The following is a 23740-nucleotide window of genomic DNA, read 5'->3' on the forward strand; positions in this document are numbered from 1 at the left end:
GTGGATCCTTCGACAGTCCACTCACGTTAGAGGGCATGAGGGGATTGTGTTTCAGTTTATGGATCAAAACAGTATTTACCAGTGCTCTAAATGTGGTTAAAACTAAGTTCCCAGCTGCTTGGGAAATACTGATGGGAGGAAATAGTGTTTTCCTAAATTGGTCTTCACTGTGCCAATTTCTTCAGCAAAGGATCGTTACCTTGATGCGGTGCTGGGGCTTGCACACCTCGATGAAGCCATGAGCTATACTGTGCAGGGCCACCCAAGACGGGAAGGTCATGGCAGAGAGGTCAGACCAAGCACGATCCCTGGGGAAGGCAATGGCAAACTACCCCAGTATTCTTGCCATGAAAACTAAGTGAATCAGTACAACCAGAGAAATGTCGGTATACCATCGGAAGATAGGACCCCCAGGTCGGAAGATGGTCAAAATGCTACTAGGGAGGAGCAGAGGACTAGTCCAACTAGCCCCAGATGTGATGACGCAGTTAGCTCAAAGCCGAAAGGAAGACTAACAGCCGACGGTGCTGGAGGTGAAGGACGAATCCAATGTTCTAGAGATCAACATACTATAGGAACCTGGAATGTAAGATCTATGAGCCAGGGCAAACTGGACGTGGTTATCGGTGAGATGTCAAGATTAAAGATAGACATTCTGGGAGTTAGTGAACTGAAATGGACTGGAATGGGCCACTTCACAAAAGATGACCACCAAATCTACTACTGCGGACAAGAGGAACACAGATGAAATGGAGCAGCCTTCATCGTTAATAATAAAGTTGCGAAAGCAGTGATTGGATACAACCCAAAAAATGATAGAATTATCTCAATTCGAGTTCAAGGCAAGCCGTTTAACATCACAGTGATCCAAATATATGCCCCAACCACAGCTGCTGAAGAAGCAGAATTAGATCAGTTCTATTAGGATCTGCAGCACCTACTGGATAACACACTGAATAGGAGGGATAAAAATATAGAAGATAGCTTTGATAGCAGGCAATGACCCTACCTCTACCATTGGCCCTCCCATCAGGGGGGCAAATAGCAGAATAGCCGTCAAGCAAGGGGAAACTGCACCTCTTCACCAGCCTTGCATGGTACCTGTCTCGGTTCCCAACCTGGATGCATTACATTCAACAACAAATCATTTTTGTAATACACACCTTCAAAGTCTCCTTGTTTTATTTTGTAATGGATATTATTATTTATTGTATTGCTTATTGTATTGTGATGTGCTGTTCTTTTATATGCTGTTTACATTGTATTGTTTTGGGCATGGCCCCATGTAAGCTGCCCCAAGTCCCCGTTGGGGAGATGGTGGCGGGGTATAAATAAAGTTTTATTATTTTATTATTATTATTATTTGACGGTGTGGTGAGTGAATTAGAACCAGACATCCTGAGGAGTGTGGTTGAATGGGCCTTAGGAAGCACTGCTAACAACAAGGCAGCAGGAGACGATGGGATCCCAGCTGAACTATTTAAAATCTTGAAAAATGATGCTGTCAAGGTGATGCATGCCATATGCCAGCAAATATGGAAAACACAAGAATGGCCATCAGATTGGAAAAAATTAATTTACATCCCCATACCAAAAAAGGGAAATGCTAAAGAATGTTCAAACTTCCGGACAGTGGCACTTATTTCCCTTGCCAGTAAGGTTATGCTCAAGATCCTGCAAGGCAGACTTCAGCAATACATGGAGCGAGAGCTGCCAGATGTCCAAGCTGGGTTCAGAAAAGGCAGAGGAACAAGAGACCAAATTGCCAATATTCGCTGGATAATGGAGGAAGCCAGGGAGTTTCAGAAAAACATCTACTTCTGCTTTATTGACTATTCTAAAGCCTTCGACTGTGTGGACCATAACAAACTGTGGCATGTGCTTGGTGATATGGGATACTAAGTCACTTTGTCTGTCTCCTGAGAAATCTGTATAAAGACCAAGTAGCCACAGTAAGAACAGACCACGGAACAACAGACTAGTTCAAGATTGGGAAGGGAGTACGGCAAGGATGTATACTATCGCCCTACCTATTCAACTTGTACGCAGAACACATCATGCAACATGCGGGGCTTGACAAATCCAAGGCCAGAGTTAAAATTTCTGGAAGAAACATTAACAACCTTAGGTATGCAGATGATACCACTCTGATGGCCGAAAGTGAGGAAGAGCTGAGGAGCCTTATCACCAAGGTGAAAGAAGAAAGTGCAAAAGCTAGGTTGCAGTTAAACATCAAGAAAACCAAGATCATGGCAACCAGACCAATTGACAACTGGCAAATAGAGGGAGAAAACGTGGAGGCAGTGACAGACTTTATATTTCTAGGTGCGAAGATCACTGCAGATGCAGACTGCAGCCTGGAAATCAGAGGACGTTTCCTTCTTGGGAGGAGAGCAATGGCCAACCTTGACAAAATAGCGAAGAGCAGAGACATCACACTGGCAACGAAGGTCCGCATAGTCAAAGCAATGGTATTCCCCATAGTAACCTATGGTTGCGAGAGCTGGACCATAAGGAAGGCTGAGCGAAGGAAGATAGACGCTTTTGAACTCTGGTACTGGAGGAAAATCCTGAGAGTGCCTTGGTCCGCAAGAAGATCCAACCAGTCCATCCTCCAGGAAATAATGCCCGGCTGCTCACTGGAGAGAAGGATATTAGAGGCAAAGCTGAAGTATTTTGGCCTCATCATGAGGAGAAAGGAAAGCTTGGAAAAGATCACGATGCTGGGGAAAATGGAAGGAAAAAGGAAGAGAGGCCGACCAAGGGCAAGATGGATGGATGGTATTCTTGAAGTGACTGGCTTGACCTTGAAGGAACTGGGGACAGAGACGGCCAACAGGGAGCTCTGGCGTGGACTGTTCCATGAGGTTACAAAGAGTCAAAAACGACTGAACGAGTGAGATGACGACGATGTGCCAGTTTGCTTCACCAAGGCTCCATTTCTCTTTTTGTGTGTAGGAACATTTAGTGGAAACAAGTAGGAACATGTGGGAAGTCCATCCATGCATGGAATTAATTAATTAATCATATATACACACAAACTCATTTAAAAAGTAGGATAAAATGAATTGTAACTTACTCCTTACTCTCTTCGGCTATGCCAACAGAAACCTGGTAGGGCATTGGAAATGCTATAATGCTTTTACCATAACCTTTCAACATACCAGAATGAACACAATGACCTAGATCAGGCATGGGGAAACTTCGGTCCTCCTGGTGTTTTAGACTTCAACTCCCACAATTCCTAACAGCCTACTGGCTGTTAGGAATTGTGGAAGCTGAAGTCCAAAACACCAGGAGGACCGAAGTTTCTCCATGCCTGATCTAGATGGATTTCATTTTAAGCTGAGCCTGACATTTTTCAAGAATGTAGGTGCCATTATGTGCTCAGAGTGGATTTAAATGTGGAAAGAAGTTGCTTGTTAATTTAAAAGTACAAAAGATTGAGGAAAATGCTTTGGTCCATAGTTTTTAAAATGTGGCAAAAAGAAAAGAAGAATATTAACGGGGTGGGGAAAACAGATTGTGGGACTTAGAATTAAAATTGCACATTTTTGTTTTTCCAATTGTAAACAAAAACAGAACTGTTTGTATTTATGATTTTGTTCTTTTAATCACAGGAAGGCAGGGACAAAAGGAAACAGTAGAATAAGAGCTTTGGTTTATGGCCAAATAAATCATTATGATCTCATGTGCTACTTTTGATGTTCAGAGTTGCTACAAAACAAAACTCATATAACAAAACTTTACATGTCACAGAGCTCTGCCTTTTACATTGTCCTCCTTCAACATTAATTTTTTTAAAAAATCACCCACCTCATTATTTTAAATATTCCTATGATTTCCTATGATATCTTTCTATTATGTGTGGGAAGAGATATGTAATAAAATGTTTTAAAACATGTAAATGAAATGACAGAATAATAATAGCAATAGGAATAAATGTTATTTGCTACCCACCTCTCCTAACAGCTCAAGGCAGGGTACAAAAGAATAAAAAAACATATGAACATAAAATCCATGCAATAAAAAACATGGATAAAAACACGTCATTACAAAAACATACACCAAACACAGGAAACGAATTCAACCTATAGTGGTAATAAAATGTAAATTCAAAACGCATGATTCAAAATTGATTGGGTCTTTAATTTTGTTTTAAATTCAGACAGCTCATTTAGCTGTTGGAGTTCTTCCGGCAGGTCATTCCACAGTCGTGGGGTGGCCGATGAAAAGGTCCTCTGGGTGATGGTTGTCAGTTTGGTTGGAGGAAGCATCCATCAGGGGACCTCAGTGTCCTAAGGGGCCATGGCTTGTGTGGGAGAAGGCAATCCTTTAGGTAGCCTTATGTCAACAAATAAGCTAATGTCAATGAATATAGGATCAATGCTGTATGACACAACCCTATACAGACTTTGTTATTGTTATTTGTTATCAAGTCAACTTCTACTTGTAGTGACCATATGAATGTGAGACCTTGTAGAGATCTTCCTTGATGGAATCAACCCACTGGCAGTGTGAACTCCCTCTTCTCTTACTACCTTCTAGTTTATCAAGTACTGTTGTCTTTTTTAATCAGTTCCATCAACTCATGATGTGTCTAGTGTCAGAAACCTCTATTTAATCATCTTTACTGCTAATGAGATTACAGGCATGGTAAGGTCAAAGACCCATTTGTTGGTCTTTTTAACAGCTTGCATACCTGTAGAACTCTCCCCCAGCATAACATTTCAAGTGAGTAGATTTTCTTCCTGACAGCTTTCTTCATGTCTTTCACATACATGGAAGTGAGCCTCATTGAATTCAGTGGATATAACTTCTTAGCTAATATATTGTAGATTGTAAATAGGACAGTAGAGTCAATTTCTAGAACACTTCAATCTGTAAAATTTTATTACTAAACTGTTTGAATATTTTCTTCCCCACCTAGATACAATCTCTGTTCAAATAGATGTTAATGTAGTTGACATTTTATTTTACTCTTAATGCATTTCTTCTCCAATTTTATTTACAGTCTAAATTCATTAAGCATGAAAGCATCTATGACATATGCAGCTTTTCATTATAAAATATAATTTTATTTCAGGCATTTGCATCAAGTTGCCTATTGACCTTTAACTGTTTCAGAATATATGTTTCAGAATGTGCTCATAAATGATGTCACCATTAATAGGAATTAAGTAAGCACATACACTAAGTATTTTTAAAAAGGTCTATGCAAGAAATGCATGCCTGTAGGTTAGCAGTATCTGCATTAATATACATCCATGGCAGATACATTGGCAAAATAATAAGAATGAAGAATAAAGGTCACAATAATGAAAACAGTTATAAATTATGCAGGCATTAAGAAATGCAAAGAGGAACATAAAAGTAAAGCATGTGTCATTGACCTGGCAATACATAGATTAATGTAACCAAAGCAAGAACCATTGAAAGAAGAAAGTATAGAATGTATTTTACATTAGCAAATGCTACAAGTTCATAAATGGACTAGGATATATACATAGTTAGGCAATAGGACAAATATCAATAAATATTGATCCATTTTCTCCAGCTTTTACACATTAAAGCAAATTAAAAATCTAGTACCCACTACAGTAGTCCCATTGAATCAATAAAATCTACACAGGTGTTGACTTAAATGTTTCCCATCCATTCAATGGGCATTTTGATGGGTCAACAACAACTCTAATGCATCTGGACAAGAAGACGATTAGAGACAAAATCTTTGAGATGGATGCAGCTGACAATCTGCAGATTAGTAAACAGCAAGGTTTCTCTACCTGGTATCCCCAACTAAAGAGTGACTAATATTGTCAGCAATATCTTCAAGACCTAACGTCTGCAGTCCTGAGGAAAGCATTTACAGCTGTGCTCTTCCAAACAATGCTATCAAACTGACTAGAGGGTAGATACAGAGGGATCCCCCATGTCCAACAACTTTGCATTTGTGGCATGGGGGAAATGAAGATCTAACACACTATCTGCTACATTGCCCTCTGTATAATGATCCTAGGAAAAATCTCCTGGGAACACTCTTGGGCAGCATGGCAACAATCTGCTGTGATCTGTAACTTGCTAGCAGATTATTCCAAAAATATAACACTAAAGGTTGCCACATTTGCAATTGCAGCCCAAAAGATCAGAGCTAAAGTAGCAAAATCCATACTTGAGGTCGGAAATGGTGATGGTTTGGGATGATACAAATCAGACACTGTCATTGTTATGTTGCTGCTATCATAATTTTAAAGAGCTAGTTTTAATTTTTGAATAAGTTTTAATGTTTATATTAGAAAGTGTTTATAAAGGTTGTATATTACTGATGTCATGGCCTATGGCTAGTACAATAAACAATTCAATTCAATTCATTCAATGGGTGTGGTTAGGACCAACATTTGAAATTGGCCCAATACTTTAAAGCTATTAATACCTTTCATGTACTGTTATGCATTCTGTATTTTCTGTATTTTCCAACAGTTCTGTTTAAATGTTCAGTTCATAAAAGTACATGAAATAGTTCTGCTCTTGTATATATTCTTGTTTTAAGTGTACTGAATAAACACATTGACAAGAAAAATATACGGATTCTTAGCATTTCCCTCCTACTCCACATAAGATCCCACATTCACTCAAAATCTTTTCTAATGGGCAGAGTTTCTAGTGATACTGGGGTACTAGTGAAAGAGGCAGAGAAGATGAGAATATAGTTGGGGATCTATGAGTTAGAATTGCCTCTTTCAAAATCCCTTGCTAGGCTTTTCCCATAATTTTATAAGGGACCCTGGTCATTGATACCCGATTGCTTAAGAGAAAACATAGAATAATATCTAGTGATGTCACAAAGTTCCCACCAGATATTGAAGAGGAAATGGGGTCAAATCTAAATTCACAGGTGAGAACTCAGATGAGAAAATAACTCACTGTAAGCTGGGAATGGCATGATAGGCACCTCTAAGGGATGCAAGAGGAGGCACTATTATTTTTTCCTCACTTTCTATGTTTTTCTTTATGAGTCCAAACAACATTTTTGCTATTTTTGATTCATCATTCCATAGTAGATTCATCATTCCACTAAGCCACCTCTGGTGCACACAAGTATTGTGTATAACAGAAGTAGATTTAAGTCCTTAACCCTATAGTAAATAGTGAGATCTAACTCTTCAAGTATTAGACCAGATTGCTTCCCAATCTTCACAAAAATGTTAGGCATCCTTTGCCAGTGATATCATTGTTTCAAAGCTTGATATTTTTAAAAAAAATAACTGGTTCCTTCTGCCTTCATTTTTAGTTCATTTGATAAGGTGGGTATATATTTTAATTCCCTTTTTAGCTGGATTGTTTAAGTCCGGTGCCATCAATGTGATAAATGACAGATAAGCTACAGTAGCAGTACTCAGCCTGGGAAGGGGCAATGCCCTGTGGAGTAGATGATGTTAGTGCCACAGGATAATGATAAGAGTACCTATGTTTCATTTCAGAGTCCATGCAGGTGTTAAAATTATTATTTGCTAGCCTTTCAACCATATATCAAAGGAGATGCAACTGACGAGCTATCCATTTTGATGTTTAACACATAGATGAAAGTCTAATGGACAGAAATTACAGAAGTCAAGTAGCACTTTACTCTATCCCAGGTGATAGCCTCTGTCACATGACTGATGGTTATAGTAGGACTTTGGGAAGAATACAGATCCCTGCTCATGCAATCCTCTTCTCTACCTAGCTTTAAAAGAAGAGGCACAAGATGAAGACAATTTCTTCCACCTCAAATTACTGTTCTTTGAATCCTACTGGCCTTCCCCAGCCTCTATCTGCTTTTATTAACTATGTATAGATGTACTCCTTTGAGATATGAACCCTAGTTTCTCTTCAAATTATAAATATGAACCTGAAAAAAATATCTCACATCCTTTACAGAGTATATCTTCATATATCATATGATGATTTTATGTTCAATGATATCAGACTGATAAGGTTACTGATTTTATTCTCTACATTTATTTGTTTCATCATCTTATTTTCATTTCTTTTGTAGTATTACAGTAATTAGAAAACTTCCATTCTATAGATTAGGGTCATTTTTAAATATGGTATTTTGATCCATTTCCATTTGATTCCAGCAGTAAAGTTTTTTAAATTTGGATTTTCTTATTGATAGTATGTGGATATTTCATTTTCAAATATCAAAAGTAGTTGCCATCTGCTTATGGTAAAGTGTTGTCATGACTAATTTGTAATTTGTGCCTCTTTTATGTTTGTGCAGACTCTATGAGTTGCGAGTATGTGCCTTGGGTGTGCAGGATACAAATTATAATCAATCAATCAATTCATGTATTGTACATTTTATACTAACACATATGATATACTTTGCACAAAGGCTTTGCATCTGAAATTTATTACAATGCCCTTTGCACACACATAGACACATATGATGAGAGAGAATAAGATTGTGAGCGTGTGTGCGTAACCAGCTTGCCAGTTCAGGAAATGTACTTCTCATCAAAATTTAAATGAACTGGGAATTCATACAGTAAGATATGAGACAAATTGTGTGATATATTTGTAGTTACTTTGGAGTAATCCCTAACGAATTCATTGAGGCTTACTGAATAAATGTGTGTAGCAAAATGTTCTTCAGTGTATGGTGCTCTCCATTTCTCAGTACATTGAGTCTAAGGACCTTAAAATGAAGGTCTCCGGAATTGCCACAAATCATGGCGAACCCATCACCCCACACTCTACATCACCTGGCATACCAGATGCCGATCCCAAAAGGGAAGTGTTGACCATGAGACAACACAGGAAGCCTTCCATGTTGCTGCCACAGCAGCATATGCCAGTTCCGCCTATAATTTACTTACAGAGCACTGTGTGCTGGGATGGGAGCCGGCATGCTCCGTGGGAAAACTATGTCTGAACCGGCATATGCTGCTGAAGTAAGCCCTATCTGATGAGGTCGTAATTCAAAGCAGGGTTGATTTAGTTTTTATTTTTATCAGGAGTCATGATGATGATGACATATTAGTATGGGTTTTTGTCATAAAATGAAAATAAAAATGGCATGTGCTAATATTTTAAATTTTGCTCAAGAAATTTAAAAATCCAAAGTACTTGACAGATTTTTTAAGGGCATCTCAACATGTTGGGACCACTTTTCTCATGAAGGATAAGAATAATTATGAATATTCTTTATGTATAAACTCAAGGAAGAAATGCGGAAAAATTGTAAGAAGGATCAAGAAAAAACGTCAAGTATAGCCTAACAGATCATACAATTTTATGGAGCTGCAAATTGCACAGTTGTAAGTGCAAATGCTGAAATGAGAGAAAGTACCCCAACGTTCTTTAGTAAAAACAAAACCAACGCAAAACAAGAGAAAGCAAGGATACAGAGCAATAAGAAACTGGTACAAAAGGCTGGGTCAACTGACCCAAACATGTTTTTATCTAGATATGCTTTAAGCCTCTTTTCAGTTCTATAGCTCTGCATTGTACTAGAGAGATTTCAGGGTCACTCATCACTTTAAACCAAGCAGGCAGTTTCAGTCAGGCAAAGAAGAAGAAATCTACTGGGTGAAGGACACTTGCATTATCACAAAAGCTGAGACGGGAGAAAGTGTCACAGTTTGAGAATTAGCCCAGCTCCTGACAGCCATTCTAGTGGGTGTCACCTGAAAATTATGAATGGTTAATTTAACATATTCCTACTCACCAATCTGAAGTGGTGTGATATTTCATGGCAACCTACCAATTTTAACATGGTTGGACTGTTGCCATGATCAAGAAGTAATGCAGCCATCTATATTTCTCTCTCTCTTTCTCTAGTTGATCTGTCTCTCTCTGTGCATAAAAATTTAAAAAGCTGCCAGGTCACTTGGGCTTTCATATCTGCAAAACAACACAGATGTCTGTCTGTCTGTCATTTAATGGCTTCCAGGTGAGATAATGTAATAGGCAAATACTGGAACTGACAAGGAGTGTGGTGGTGAAAAAGGTGGGCAGTGTCACCTAATGAACAATGATTTAACTATCATCATTTCTGTCTAATCATTGAGAAGAAAAGGAAACATTTCCATTGAAAATTTTCCCTTCATTTAATATTGTATATTAGCATAATTAAGATGGTTCATTCTTTCTTTTTTGGTTGTGTAGTATATCCTGGAGAGAAGGCAAGAGTTTATCTTCCCTAATTCTTCTACTATTTGATAGCTTTAGTATACTCAGGAATTGAAGTTTTGTCTCTTTTGTAGTAAATCTATACTTTTTGGTGCATTCTCCTATTTCAAGAGTTTAATAATTCAATTTCACTCTAAGCAAAATCATGTTATTGCTTGGTGGTATTCCAACCTCTCTTAGCACATGGCCAAGGTATATCTACTAGATGGGTGTAATTAAGCCACAATGTGGTTTGACTGAGTTATTAGTTCCTGTAGCCTAGATAATTCTTCTATGGAATCCTAAGAAAAAAGAGTGAAAATGGCTTTACTGGAAGGGGAAATAGTGTTACAATCCAGTAGACTGATGTGTTTAAATTGATACTTTCAAAAATATAAATTTGTATTCTTCCCCAGCCAAAAAAAATGTTGGGCGGGGGGGGGGGGGGGGTAGAAAGAAAAAAGAAAAGATATCTTGCTAGAATTTTTCGTCTTGTAACTCTAAATTCTAGTCAGATCAATGACTGCTCTTGAGAAACTCTCTGTGCTTTTATTACTAAAAAAATTACATTTCCTGTATATTATAATATACAGCAATAAATAATGGTTTATCATTATGTGGACAAGTCTCAAGCTCATATGCCTTCCCTCACTTCAGCATGACTGTGAAGGTAAAAATGAATGTGATCACTTCTATTTTCAAGTAATCACAATTTGGCACAATCAAAGCTTCCTCGAGGGCAATTTACAGAAGACCTAGTCAACAGGATGACTGGACATACAGTAGAGTCTCACTTATCCAGCATAAATGGGCCTGCAGAATGTTGGATAAGCGAATATGTTGGATAATAAGGAGGGATTAAGGAAAAGCCTATTAAGCATCAAAATAGGTTATGATTTCACAAATTAAGCACCAAAAAAACATGTTATACAACAAATTTGACAGAAAAAGTAGTTCAATACACAGTAATGTTATGTAGTAATTACTGTATTTACGAATTTAGCACCAAAATATCATGATGTATTGAAAATACTGACTACAGAAATGTGTTGGATAATCCAGAACGTTGGATAAGCGAGTGTTGGATAAGTGAGACTCTACTGTACTTACTGTGGTATTTGGGGAGTTGTACTCTTTTAAAAAAGAACTATTCAACTTCTAAGCATTATGTACAAATTGTAAACTGTGAATAAATATGAAACAAATAAGTAACATATATCAGGTTTGAGATCCAAATTATTCCACCACACCACAAGCAATAATTTGTGCAGATTTTGGAACAATGTTAAGCTGTTTCTGTTTAGGAACTAGTTATTGCCTCATTGCAACACTGGGGCGAGTGGGAAATTGATAAAAGTAATCCATAGTTTATAAAATAATAATCCATAACGTCCCATTTTCCAAATTCAGCCATACTTACTTTATTTTGCTGTTGATAACACTGTAAATTACCTCTATATAAAATTGCCAAGAAGTGAGCTAATGTAGTTGCAGCATTGAATGAGGATTCTGGGAGACCGGGATATGAATTCCCATTTGACCATGGAAACTGACTCGGGAAAGTCACCCTCAGCCTCAGATGATGGTGAATTAAGCAAAGGCTGCCAGCCGCTTTCATAGAGCCTAAGATGCCAACAGGATTTTATCTGTTATTTTAGACACTTTTGATGAGTGTTTTGCTGTAGAGTTTGCATTGCCATGTTTATGAGAATTTAAAGCCACGGTGAGAAGACATAGTCTTCATTAGTTTGGGGGGGGGGGGGGGAAGGAAGATTAAATAATTGTTGTGACTATTTTACTGCTTTTCTCATTAAGAGATTTTGGATTTTGAACACAAATTTGCAGTTTCGTAAATTTGAAATTATTGACTGATATAAAAGGTATGATAAAAAGCTATGCATTTAGTCCAGAGCTTTAGCTTAATATCACCTGAAAAGATTTTCAGAGGGAAATTACACACTTGATTTGACAAAGTTTTTTTTCTCTTTTTTTTAACCAAGAAAGGAAAATGCTTATAATTCTATCTAATTCCACTAAGGAGGCAAATAAATAAAAGCCGCATTGAGTCCCCTCCAGGGTAGAAAAAGGCAGGGTAGAAAAAAAGGCAAATAAATAAATAAATAAATAAATAAATGCCTTAGAAGTATCTATTTATATAGTACTAGACAAGTTTCCTTCAATTTTTCTGCAAGTATCAATGCATAGAAAGTGGAACAGATAAACAAATAAGATTCATTTATACCTATTTTTAGAACCCACATGTCCAAGATTTAAGGTATAGTGCCACAGCAGAAAAGAAAATGTTTCTTGCTCTTGCCAGAGTCATGTGTGAATGAACACCTAAGAAGTTCTGAATTTTAGATGCCAGCAAACAAGTAGTCTGACACGCTAAGAATCATTCAAATGGTTCTTCATCAGATGAAAATCAACTATCTAAAGTTACATACTAGTACAGCTGAATCCTAAATATCTAAAATTCACCCCATTGAGTTCAATTGAGCACATTGCCATATAGATATGAATAGGATTGCATCTACAGCAATTCTCTTTGTTATTGTTTGTATTTGTATTGTTATTGTTGATGGTTTTGCTTGTGTTGAATTTTATATTGTAGTCATTTTGAAGCAATGACTTATATGCACACTAACAGAGCTATATTAACATCAGGAACAACTAATCATCCAGATTTATATGGTCCTAATCAAGGGAAAGGAGGAAACTGAGAATGCTTTATTGACCTTTCTGTGAAATATAGGATGTTTACTATGTTTCATAATGTTCTTTCTCTTTTGAAGTTTACCATTCTTTTGATAGAATGTGCGAAATAGCTTATACACAGGAAGCAAACTACCTGACTAACCATGGAAACGTACAGGATTTGTGCATCTCCCCCCCTTTTTTCTAGCAGTTCAAACAAAGTAGGTTGCCCAGTCTCACTCAATATAACACCTTTAATGATAGCATCACTTTCTAAGGATCTTCACAATGTAGACAAAGTCCTCATTAGGTTAATGGAAGATCACTGGCTTTCACCTGCATTTTATTTTTTATAATGAGCCCCTTTTATACAATAGGGTTTATGAAAGGTGAAAATGTTGGCTCATGGGGAAGAGATGGATGAACATAATAAGGCTCCTGTTGGAGGGATTTATGATGTATATTTAGCATCGCAGACAACATAGTAAATCACTGCCACAGCCAATGCGAAAGATACATTAGTTGCCATTTGTTTTTCACTAGCCTATCTGGGTCCTTTTCAAATGTCATTCGAAAGATTTATACAGCAGCCTCATTTTTATATTATTAAAAAGACTATTATACATTATAATCAAACCCTAAAACATGGCAAATTATTTCACTTTTCTTTTTGTGGTTATGAACATTAATATCACACACACAAACATGCTTCAAAACCAGCTACCATCACTGCTGGCGATATTTAGACAATAGTTCAGTGATAGATAAGTCAGAGAAAAATGTCTATGAGAAACAGAGTTATCAAATATTATCCCCCTGTTGCCTGGGACAAATATACCATTAACAGCTACCAACAGACCCTGTTTATCAAATTGATGTCACACACTGTATGAGTGAAGAGCAGAGGTAGGCTAAAATACTGAATATATCAAAGCCTGTCTGCTTGGAAGTAAATGCCAATAGACTTTAATGAAAATTAACGTCAAGGTAAGGGTGCCCAGAATATTAATCAAAGCAAACAAACAAATAATAAAACTGATATTCCCAAAAAAGGAGGAGTGACCACAAAGTTTTGTTTTTGTTTTTTGAAGGCAATAACAGAGGTTTAATTGACTTTCAGGCCTGAAAGGATATCTGATACAGAGTCTCTGTTCAAAATGAATAGAACATAGTCATACAGGTAAATTGCAAGACATTTTATCTACTTTGAAAGCCATTCAAAAGACCCACTTCCTTCCCTAATTGGCTCAGAAGTGTCCAAGTCAGGATCCAAGATATTGTTGGCTGGGGACTCTCTGTGATGTCAGAGGTGGAGGGAGTCTCCTTTGTGGCAGGAAAAATGAAAAACTTCTATTTGCCAATTTGAAGCCAGAGCCATTTGGGAGATGCTCTCAGGAGAAACCACAAAGTTTTGCCAGAAAGAACTATACCATCTCTTATTTGTTGAAGCCCCTGATATGACATGGCTTTTTCACTGGCTGATGAAGAGTGAAAAGGGAATGGAGAAGTGTCCAGCTATAAAAAAAAGAGCTGGATGCTTCTCCTCAACCTTCCTTGGCCAGTAAATGTCTTTACTGTGGTTTCAACACTTAAAAGACAAAGTGGTTGAGGAGGAGGGAGTAACATTACAGTTCTACTCAACAGAAATTCATAGTACATCTTCTTGATCCAAGATCTGTTAGCAATGAAAGCTATAGGAATCCTATTCCAGAATCACCCTCTCAACCTGGTAACTAGCACATAGATGGCAAGATCTGGGCTTTGGATATAAATATTTCAGGTCCCAGATCCTCTGGGGACTATATCAGTCCCTGCATGTAAACACAACTGTATTGGGGTAAAAAAGGGTATCAGCCTTTTCAGTAGTTATTAGGAATGTGCATGATTCTGTTTTGCGATACGGGGTTCAGTAAAATTCAGTCATCTGGCAGCTGGACCAGTGGAAATAGAATGGGCAAGGAGCAGCCGAAAGCTGAGCAGGAATTGACCACATGATAGCCAATTTTTCGGCTGCATCCAGCTCCCCGTGATTGACAAGAGCAGCTGTGTGTGGGTTTTTCCCCATTAGCCTTGTCAGAGCCAATGAGAAGAAGAAGGTGGATCATGTGTTATTTTGCAAAGCTGGTCTAATTTACCACAGCAAACTCCTCAATTTTTCCATGGCATCATGGCTTTGAGAGAGAGAGAGAGAGATCGTGTGCTAATAGCTCAGTGCTGTCCCTGCTTACTTAGGATCACTTTTTTAGAATTCCAGTCTTTTTCTTCTGCATTATATCATTACATTTTCTTAGTTAATATATTCCTTGGTCATTCTTTTATTTTACTAATTTCATTAGGGAGGTGTAGGTGGGTGTGCATTGCAGGGGGGGGGGGCTGTAATTTTTAAAAGGACATTTTTGAGTGTTTGTTTAAACTTTTTTTAAACCTTTTTTTGCTTTAAATTAACTGAGTGTGGAATAGGTTTAGGGAATAGCCTGATTTCCTTGAGTCCCCACGGGGAGAATATTATTTCAATTTCAATCCCTCTCCTCCAGCCCTAACATTTGGCTTCTGTACTCTGTCCTTCACCAGCAACCTAAGTTCCTCCCTCACAAAAATATTTAAAATTACAAAAATATTTTAAAATTTAAAATCTAGTTCACCTCTATGACTCTCGGCTTGTCCCCCCTTGCCCTACCCTAAAAGACATTTTATTTGTAGAAACTTAAAAAAAAAGTTCTAAAAATCAGTGGTTAACCCAAAATTTCTGACACTTGGGGGAAGGCTTTCAGTTGTAAATGTTTTCTCCAGGTATGCCAATTTTTATCCTTATAGCCATAAAAATAATGGAAAGTGTTGTAACTCAGCCGCCGCGGCCTGTACTACCACAGAAGTTGGAGTCTGATTCAGAGTCTGATTTGGATTTTGGGCCCATCCAGGGCTTGGAGCAAAGCCCAATGCCTCTGCAGGTGGCCAAAGCAGTGGAGCCAGAGACTTTGCTAATTGGCGAACATTCCGATCTTCAGTCAATGTTGGTTTTGCCAGATGTTGTTGACGCAGGGGAGGATGCTGCTTTTAATTGCAGAGAATCTTTTGCGAAGGAAAGGAGTCAAAGGGAGGGACTGAGACAGAGTCGACGCTTGGATCTGAGATGCACTAATGTCTAACTTTCCCATGTGAAATTCTGTGCGCCCCAAATCTCATTGACTTGTAGCCTTGAAAACTCTTTAAAGGTGCTTCTCTCCCTGCCCTGGTTGCGGTGTCAACTTTGCTATTCCTGGAAGAAGAATCTGTTCCTGCCTCTTGCTCCTTGCCTTGTTCCCGTGCCTGATTTCAGGATTTCCAGGCTGTGTTCGTGCTTCGTGACTCTTGAGTATACCTTGCCTTGTTAACCTCAAATCCACGACGCTTTGGCAACTGCTTTCCTTGTGGATTACAGTGTCTTCTCCTTGTTCCTTACAACTTCTGGCTGACCGAGTTTGGACAGTGTTACGGACTATTCCAACTACTTGGCGGAACTATTGAGTTCCCTTTGTGGATTATAATACTGAAAGACTTTATTGGACTAATATTTGAACAGTCACAGATTTTACACTATGAACTAATTTCTCTATTGACTTTTTATGCTATTTGCTTGCATATATATATATATATATATATATATATATATATATATATATCCTATAATAAATTGCTTTGCTTATGAATCTGGCTTCAGTGCGGTTTTCAGGGTGCTCTTGCTACCTTGGGATGTAACAGAAAGGGAGTCTCACAAGTTCCCCCATTGTCACCATTGAGTCAGATCTTCCCAGAACGTAAGCAAAAGTTCTGGCCAGCAGATCAGGGAATGATATTTTCCTTCTCCTGATTTTGGAGATTTCCCGGTAAATGGAACGAGGGTCACCTGAAAATGGGACCAAAAATGGAATGGTTTTTGGTTGAAACACACACTGCTACCCTGTTTTCCCGAAAATAAGACATCCCCTGGAAATAAGACCTAGTAGAGGTTTTGCTGAATTGCTAAATATAAGGCCTCCTCTGAAAGTAAGAGCTAGCAAAGTTTTTAGTTGGAAGCATACCCACCAAACAGAACACCAGAGCATGCAGGATCGATAAATGTACATACCATAGATTGTTTTACATGGAAATAATGGTACATGAAATTCCTGATAGGATTCACAGTTTGTCTGGTCATGCTGGTTTATAATGGCAACTACTGTACAGTATATAAAAAATGTTCATTTTTTGTTCAACAATAAATGTGAATTCTTCTTCATGGAAAAATAAGACATCCCCCGAAAATATGACCTAGCACATCTTTGGGAGCAAAAATTAATATAAGACACCGTCTTATTTTCGGGGAAACATGGTAGTAGTTATACAGGACTGATAAACTCACAACTGCTGTAGATTCAAATTAACAGCTGAATTTGATCCTAAAAAATGACATTTTCAATGTGGTAGTGCCAAACTGGTAGTGCCAAACTGAAGGGCTGCCAAGGTACTGAAGGACACTGTAAAATGACATCTTCAGTGTTGCCCTGGTTGCAGAGCAAACTGATGGAAGCAATTGCAACAGGATCCCTATAGCTGCCTGTTGATGGCATGCCTTGTGACTAGAAATATCTCAAAGAACACTCATTGGTTTAGGCATAGCCAGTCTCAAAAGGAAGTGTTTTATTTTTTGGGCAGGGCAATATGATCAGGCTTAACTAGGAGAACTGAGCTCCATCATTGTAGTTGCGTATGAAGATTTCCACTAATATCTTCTAGAGAGTAGCAATTCTAATTTCTGAGGAAAACAATTGTATAATTTGGATGGATAAATGAATCTGGCCTGAAATAAGAACACAAAAATGTATTCAGCCCATGAACTACATGATTCCTGTCTTGCTATGGCATTGTCTCTGTCTGATAATTATTTCCAACTTATAGGGACCTTAAGATAACTATATCATGGGGTTTTGTTTGGAGTTGTCTTTGTCTTTCTTTGGGGCTAAGAGAATGTGACTTTCTCAAAGTGACCCAGTGGGCTTCCATGGCAGAGCAGGGATTCCCACCATAGTCATCCAAGTGATAGTTCAGAGTTCAAACATATACATAACTACACAGTATATTTGGGGCAACAGATTTCTTGCCATATAGCAGTGAAGGAGAATATTTAACCCTCCAGATGTTTTTAGACTTCATTTTTACAGGGTTGAAGAAATACAAATTTAGTTCCTTCTTCACCATGAGGTTCACTGGATAACCCAGGGCTACTAAGATCTGTAGATAGTTACTTTTGTGGTAGGTAATTGTATTACAAATGGCAGCTTATCATTTTAGAGACTTCATATTCTGGAATTATTATATATAGTGGACTTGATCATTGCAACATCTTAGCTAGGACAAGTACTAATTCCATTTGAGCATCAAAAATTTCCAAAGGTTTAGCACACTCTGATATCCTTAGTTGCTCTTTGGTCTTAAGTTCTACCATGCTTCTCTATCCTGATTTCTGGTTTGTACCCTTTTTCAGTTTGCTATTTAGTACTGATAACTGTGTTATGTCATGGCCTGTGGCTCACCTCAGAGTACTAGGAATATGTATAGAACATAATTTTGTTAAGATTTTACTGTATCTATAAAAGAATCTTTCACACTTAACAAATACATATAAGAAGCAACATTCAACACCTCAAGGATTAAACATTTTGGAGACTTCCAGGGTGGTATAGAGAAATCATTGATACACTAAACAATCATTCTACCTCAAGGACCGAGGCAGTTGAGTAGTCCGGCAGCTGTATCCATGACTGAGCAGCCCTTTTTAGGATCCGCTCTGCTCACCCCACCCGGGGAAGGGGCTAGAAAAGGTGCCCTAAACATAGTCTGCCTCTCCTACCCTGACTGGATTGCCGCGTCCAGAGGGGTCACCACTCTGCGGCCAAAAAAGAAAAATGAACTTTGGAACATGGAACGTACGGACACTGTTGGATAACACTGACAGCGAACGCCCCGAACGCAGGACTGCTATCATTGCAAGGGAGCTGGGACGCTTTAAGATCGACATAGCAGCCCTTCAGGAGACCCGGAGAGCAGGAGAGGGACAGCTGAAGGAAGAAAAGGGAGGCTACACCTTCTTCTGGAAGGGACTGCCTGAAGAAGAGCGAAGAATACACGGAGTTGGCTTTGCGATCAGAAACGACCTGGTGAAGCACCTGACTGAAGCACCCACTGGCATCAATGTACGACTCGCAACCCTCCGAATTAACCTTGCCAAAAACCAACAGGCAACCATCATATGCGCCTATGCACCAACTCTAGATGCTGACGAAGACATCAAGGAAAATTTTTACTGTCAGCTGGACACCATCCTATCGGAGATACCTAAGGAGGACAAAATCATCCTCCTGGGGGACTTTAATGCAAGAGTCGGAAGGGACTCTGACCTGTGGCCAGGGATCATAGGAAAAGACGGGGTCGGAAACAGCAATTCGAATGGCATCTTGCTTCTCACCAAATGAGGAGAGCACAACCTTGTCATCACCAACACGCTCTTCCGCCAGAAAAACAAGCTCAAGACATCATGGAAGCACCCTCGGTCAAAGCATTAGCACCTCTTGGACTATGTTATTACACGAGCCAGAGACTGCCGCGATGTGCTTCTCACAAGAGCCATGACAGGTACCGATGACTGCTGGACAGACCACAGGTTAATCCGATCCACGATGGCTATCAAGATCGTCCCCAAACGCAGACTCCAAGGAAGAAAAACAAGGTGCAAAATGAACACCCAAGCCCTTCAGGAGCCCTCCAAACGAGCCCTTCTCCAAACAACACTCAAGGATCATCTACCCACAGAACACCCCGAAAATGTTGAGGAACATTGGAGCAAACTGAAGACCTCCATCATCACAGCCTGCGAAGAAACCATTGGATACCAAACTAAGAAACATCAAGACTGGTTTGATGATAATGACAAAGAGATCCAACAGCTAATTGATAACAAAAGGAAAGCCTTCCAAACATGGCAGAGAGACACCAACTGTGCTGCCAAAAAAAAGATCTATGCCAGTGCAAAAGCTGAGGTCCAAAGAAGGACCAGAGAACTCAAGAACACCTGGTGGACAAAGAAGGCTGAAGAAATCCAACACCTTGCAGATACCCATGACACTCAGGGATTTTTCAAAGCCACAAAGATCTTTTACGGGCCAAGAAACCATGGCATACAGCCTCTACACTCATCAGATGGAACCAAAATTCTGAAGGACAAAACATCAATTGCACTACGTTGGAAAGAGCACTACCAGAACCTGCTGAATCGCAGCTCCAATGTGGCCAAAGAGACCCTTTCACAAATCCCGCAACAACAAACCAGGGATGAGCTTGCAGCACTCCCTAGTTTGGAAGAAGTCAGCAATGCCATCAGCCAACAAAAAAACAACAAAGCCAGCGGACCTGATGGGATTCCTGCTGAAATCTTCAAAGAGGGTGGACCTGAGCTGATACAACAACTCCACCAGCTTATTGAAAAGGTGTGGATGACCGAGAAAATCCCAGCTGACTTCAAGGATGCCACCATCATCACCCTTTTCAAGAAAGGGGACAGAACAGACTATCTCCCTTCTAACCTCCGCCGGGAAAATCCTCGCAAGAATCCTTGCAAACCGCCTTCTCCCTGTCTCAGAAGACACCCTCCCAGAATCCCAGAACGGCTTCCGTCCCTCCAGAGGAACAGTGGACATGATCTTCACTGCACGACAGCTCCAAGAAAAATGCAGGGAACAAAACCAACCTCTGTACATGGCATTCATTGACCTTGCAAAGGCATTCGACACAGTGAATCGCAGTGCTCTCTGGACCATCCTCCAAAAAAATCGGGTGCCCTGACAAATTCGTGAACATCCTGCGGCTCCTCCATGATGACATGATGGCAACAGTCTTGGACAGCAACGGCTCCCAAAGTGACCCATTTAAGGTGGAATCGGGTGTCAAGCAGGGATGTGTTATTGCCCCCACCTTATTTTCCATCTTCATCGCTATGATACTTCACCTTGTTGATGGGAAGCTTCCCACCGGAGTGGAAATCATCTATCGGACAGATGGCAAGCTATTTAACCTCAGCAGACTGAGAGCCAAAACCAAGGTCATCACAACATCTGTTATAGAACTCCAATATGCCGATGACAACGTAGTCTGTGTGCATTCAGAAAAAGACCTACAAGCTACTCTAAACACCTTCACAGAAGCATATGAGAAGCTCGGCCTCTCACTGAACATCGAGAAAACCAAAGTGCTCTTCTAACAGGCACCAGCTAATCCCTCTGCAAAGCCAGGAATACAGCATAACGGTGTCACATTAGAAAACGTTGACCATTTCCGCTACCTTGGCAGCCACCTCTCCACAAAAGTCAACATCGACACTGAAATACAACACCGCCTGAGCTCTGCGAGTGCAGGATTTTTCCGTATGAAGCAGAGAGTGTTTGATGACCGGGACATCCGTAGAGAGACCAAGGTGCTTGTTTATAAAGCCATTGTCCTCCCAACCCTGCTCTACGCCTGCGAAACGTGGACTGTCTACAGACGTCACACCAAACTCCTGGAGCGTTTCCATCAGCGTTGCCTCAGGAAAATCCTGCAAATCTCTTGGGAAGACAGGCGGACAAATGTCAGCGTGCTGGAAGAAGCAAAGACCACCAGCATTGAAGCAATGCTCCTACGCCATCAACTCCACTGGACTGGCCACGTTGTCGGAATGCCCGATCACCGTCTCCCAAAGCAGTTACTCTACTCCGAACTCAAGAATGGGAAACGGAATGTTGGTGGGCAGGAAAAGAGATTTAAAGATGGGCTTAACGCCAACCTTAAAAACTGTGGCATAGACACTGAGAACTGGGAAGCCCTGGCCCTTCAGAACTCTAATTTGAGGTCAGCTGTGATCAGCAGTGCTGCGGAGTTCGAAGAGGCACGAACGGAGGGCTTAAGAGAGAAACGTGCCAAGAGGAAGGAGCGTCAAGCTAACCCCGACCGGGACCGCCTTCCACCTGGAAACCGATGTCCTCACTGCGGGAGAATATGCGGGTCAAGAATCGGTCTCTTCAGTCACTTAAGAACACACGCCCAAGATGGAAGACCATCGTCCTCGAGCTACGAGGGATCGCCTAAGTAAGACACTAAACAATGCACATTTTTTAATTAAATGTTTAATATCTTCCCATTTTTTTTTAAAAAAAATCACAACCACGCAATAGACAATTATGAGGATATCAGATGGAAGAAAAAAGGAAAGGCCAATCACAATTGGAATTCACCCTTCCTTATCCTTCTCCTCAGATCTCATTGTAATTGTATCTTGATATCTGAATTTCTTTCTCTCTCCCTCCCCTCCTTAAAAGTAAGTACCACGGGCAATCCTTTCTGCTGTCAGAGTAATGGTTTGGATAGAGAAGTTAAACATACTTCATCCAAAAAGAGGAATACACAGGCATAAATTTAATGTGTGCATTTCACTATTATAAATAAATCAATAGGATGCCAAACCACAATTTACAGTTGTGCAGAATAAGTTATGGCTATATTAAAAAAATTGATTACTAAAAAGGGTTTGCTTTTTTCAGCCAAGAGCATCCACAAAATTCAATTACAGTGGTGTAAGATCACACTAGGCCCATTATATTAATGTAATTGCCTAAAGTAAAGGTTTTTCCATGACATTAAGTCCAGTTGTGACCGACTCTGGGGGTTGGTGCTCATCTCCATTTCTAAGCCGAAGAGCCGGCATTGTCCATAGAACCTCCAAGGTCATGTGGCCAGCATGACTGCATGGAGCGCCGTTACCTTCCCGCCGGAGTGGTACCTATTGATTTACTCACATTGGCATGTTTTCGAACTGCTAGGTTGGCAGGAGCTGGGGCTAACAGCGGGCGCTCATTCCGCTCCCAGGATTTGAACCTGGGACCTTTTGGTCTGCAAGTTCAGCAGCTCAGCGCTTTAATGCGCTGTGCCACCGGGGCCTAAACTTGACATAAATTGCTTTGTTTAAATGGGTTGCTCTAGTGGACTAATGTTTTGGTTTATCAAAGTAATATGGAATACATTGAAAGTTGTCCTAACTTATTTCACAACCAAACACAAACCAACCAACTTGAGAAAAAAAAAACAACCCTGATGTAAATGCTGACTTTAATTTGCTTGTATTTTAGACTGATGCTACATGTATATTTCAATTTTGGATTTTACAGCTCTGTAAATTGATATAGCGCGCACGCGCACACATATACATAATATACTAGCTGTGCCCGGCCACGCGTTGCTGTGGCGAAGTATGGTGGTATGGGAAATAAAGTATTGAGGAATTGTATATTGTATATTGATAATCTTTTATTATCTGATTAGAACTGGATTGTATGAGCCCCCTTCTTCACAGCTGTATAAAATGCACACTGAAGTGGATTATATGGTAGTGTGGACTCAAGATAATCCAGTGCAAAGCAGATAATATAAGATTATAAATGGGTTATATAGCTGAGTGGAAGGGCCTTGAGTCTACACTGCCATATAATCCAGTGCAAATTAGATAATCTGTGGAAGAAGCCTAAGTGAGGCCTAAATCTGCCTGTCCCCTAACTGAACCCTGGCTGTCCTTTGGCTGAGTTGGTTGCTAGGAGACCAAGTAGAGATTAGCCCTCTAAACTGGCAGCAATTGGATAAAAACAATTATTGCTCTCCCTCTAATTAGGACTTTATTTTTCTTTTCTTTTTGTTGTATCAACCTAGAGGCATGGATAATGGGTTGTGTTGTCTATTTTCGAGGTTGGGGGGCCTGTAGTTTTGTTGTTTTCTGGCTCACCGTGATGCCATCACTCATTTATATATACAAGATGGAGAGGGAGGGAGAGAATGTTAATAAATGTAATGT

This window comes from Anolis carolinensis, chromosome 5 (assembly GCF_035594765.1).
Source record: "Anolis carolinensis isolate JA03-04 chromosome 5, rAnoCar3.1.pri, whole genome shotgun sequence".
Classification (NCBI taxonomy): domain Eukaryota; kingdom Metazoa; phylum Chordata; class Lepidosauria; order Squamata; family Dactyloidae; genus Anolis; species Anolis carolinensis.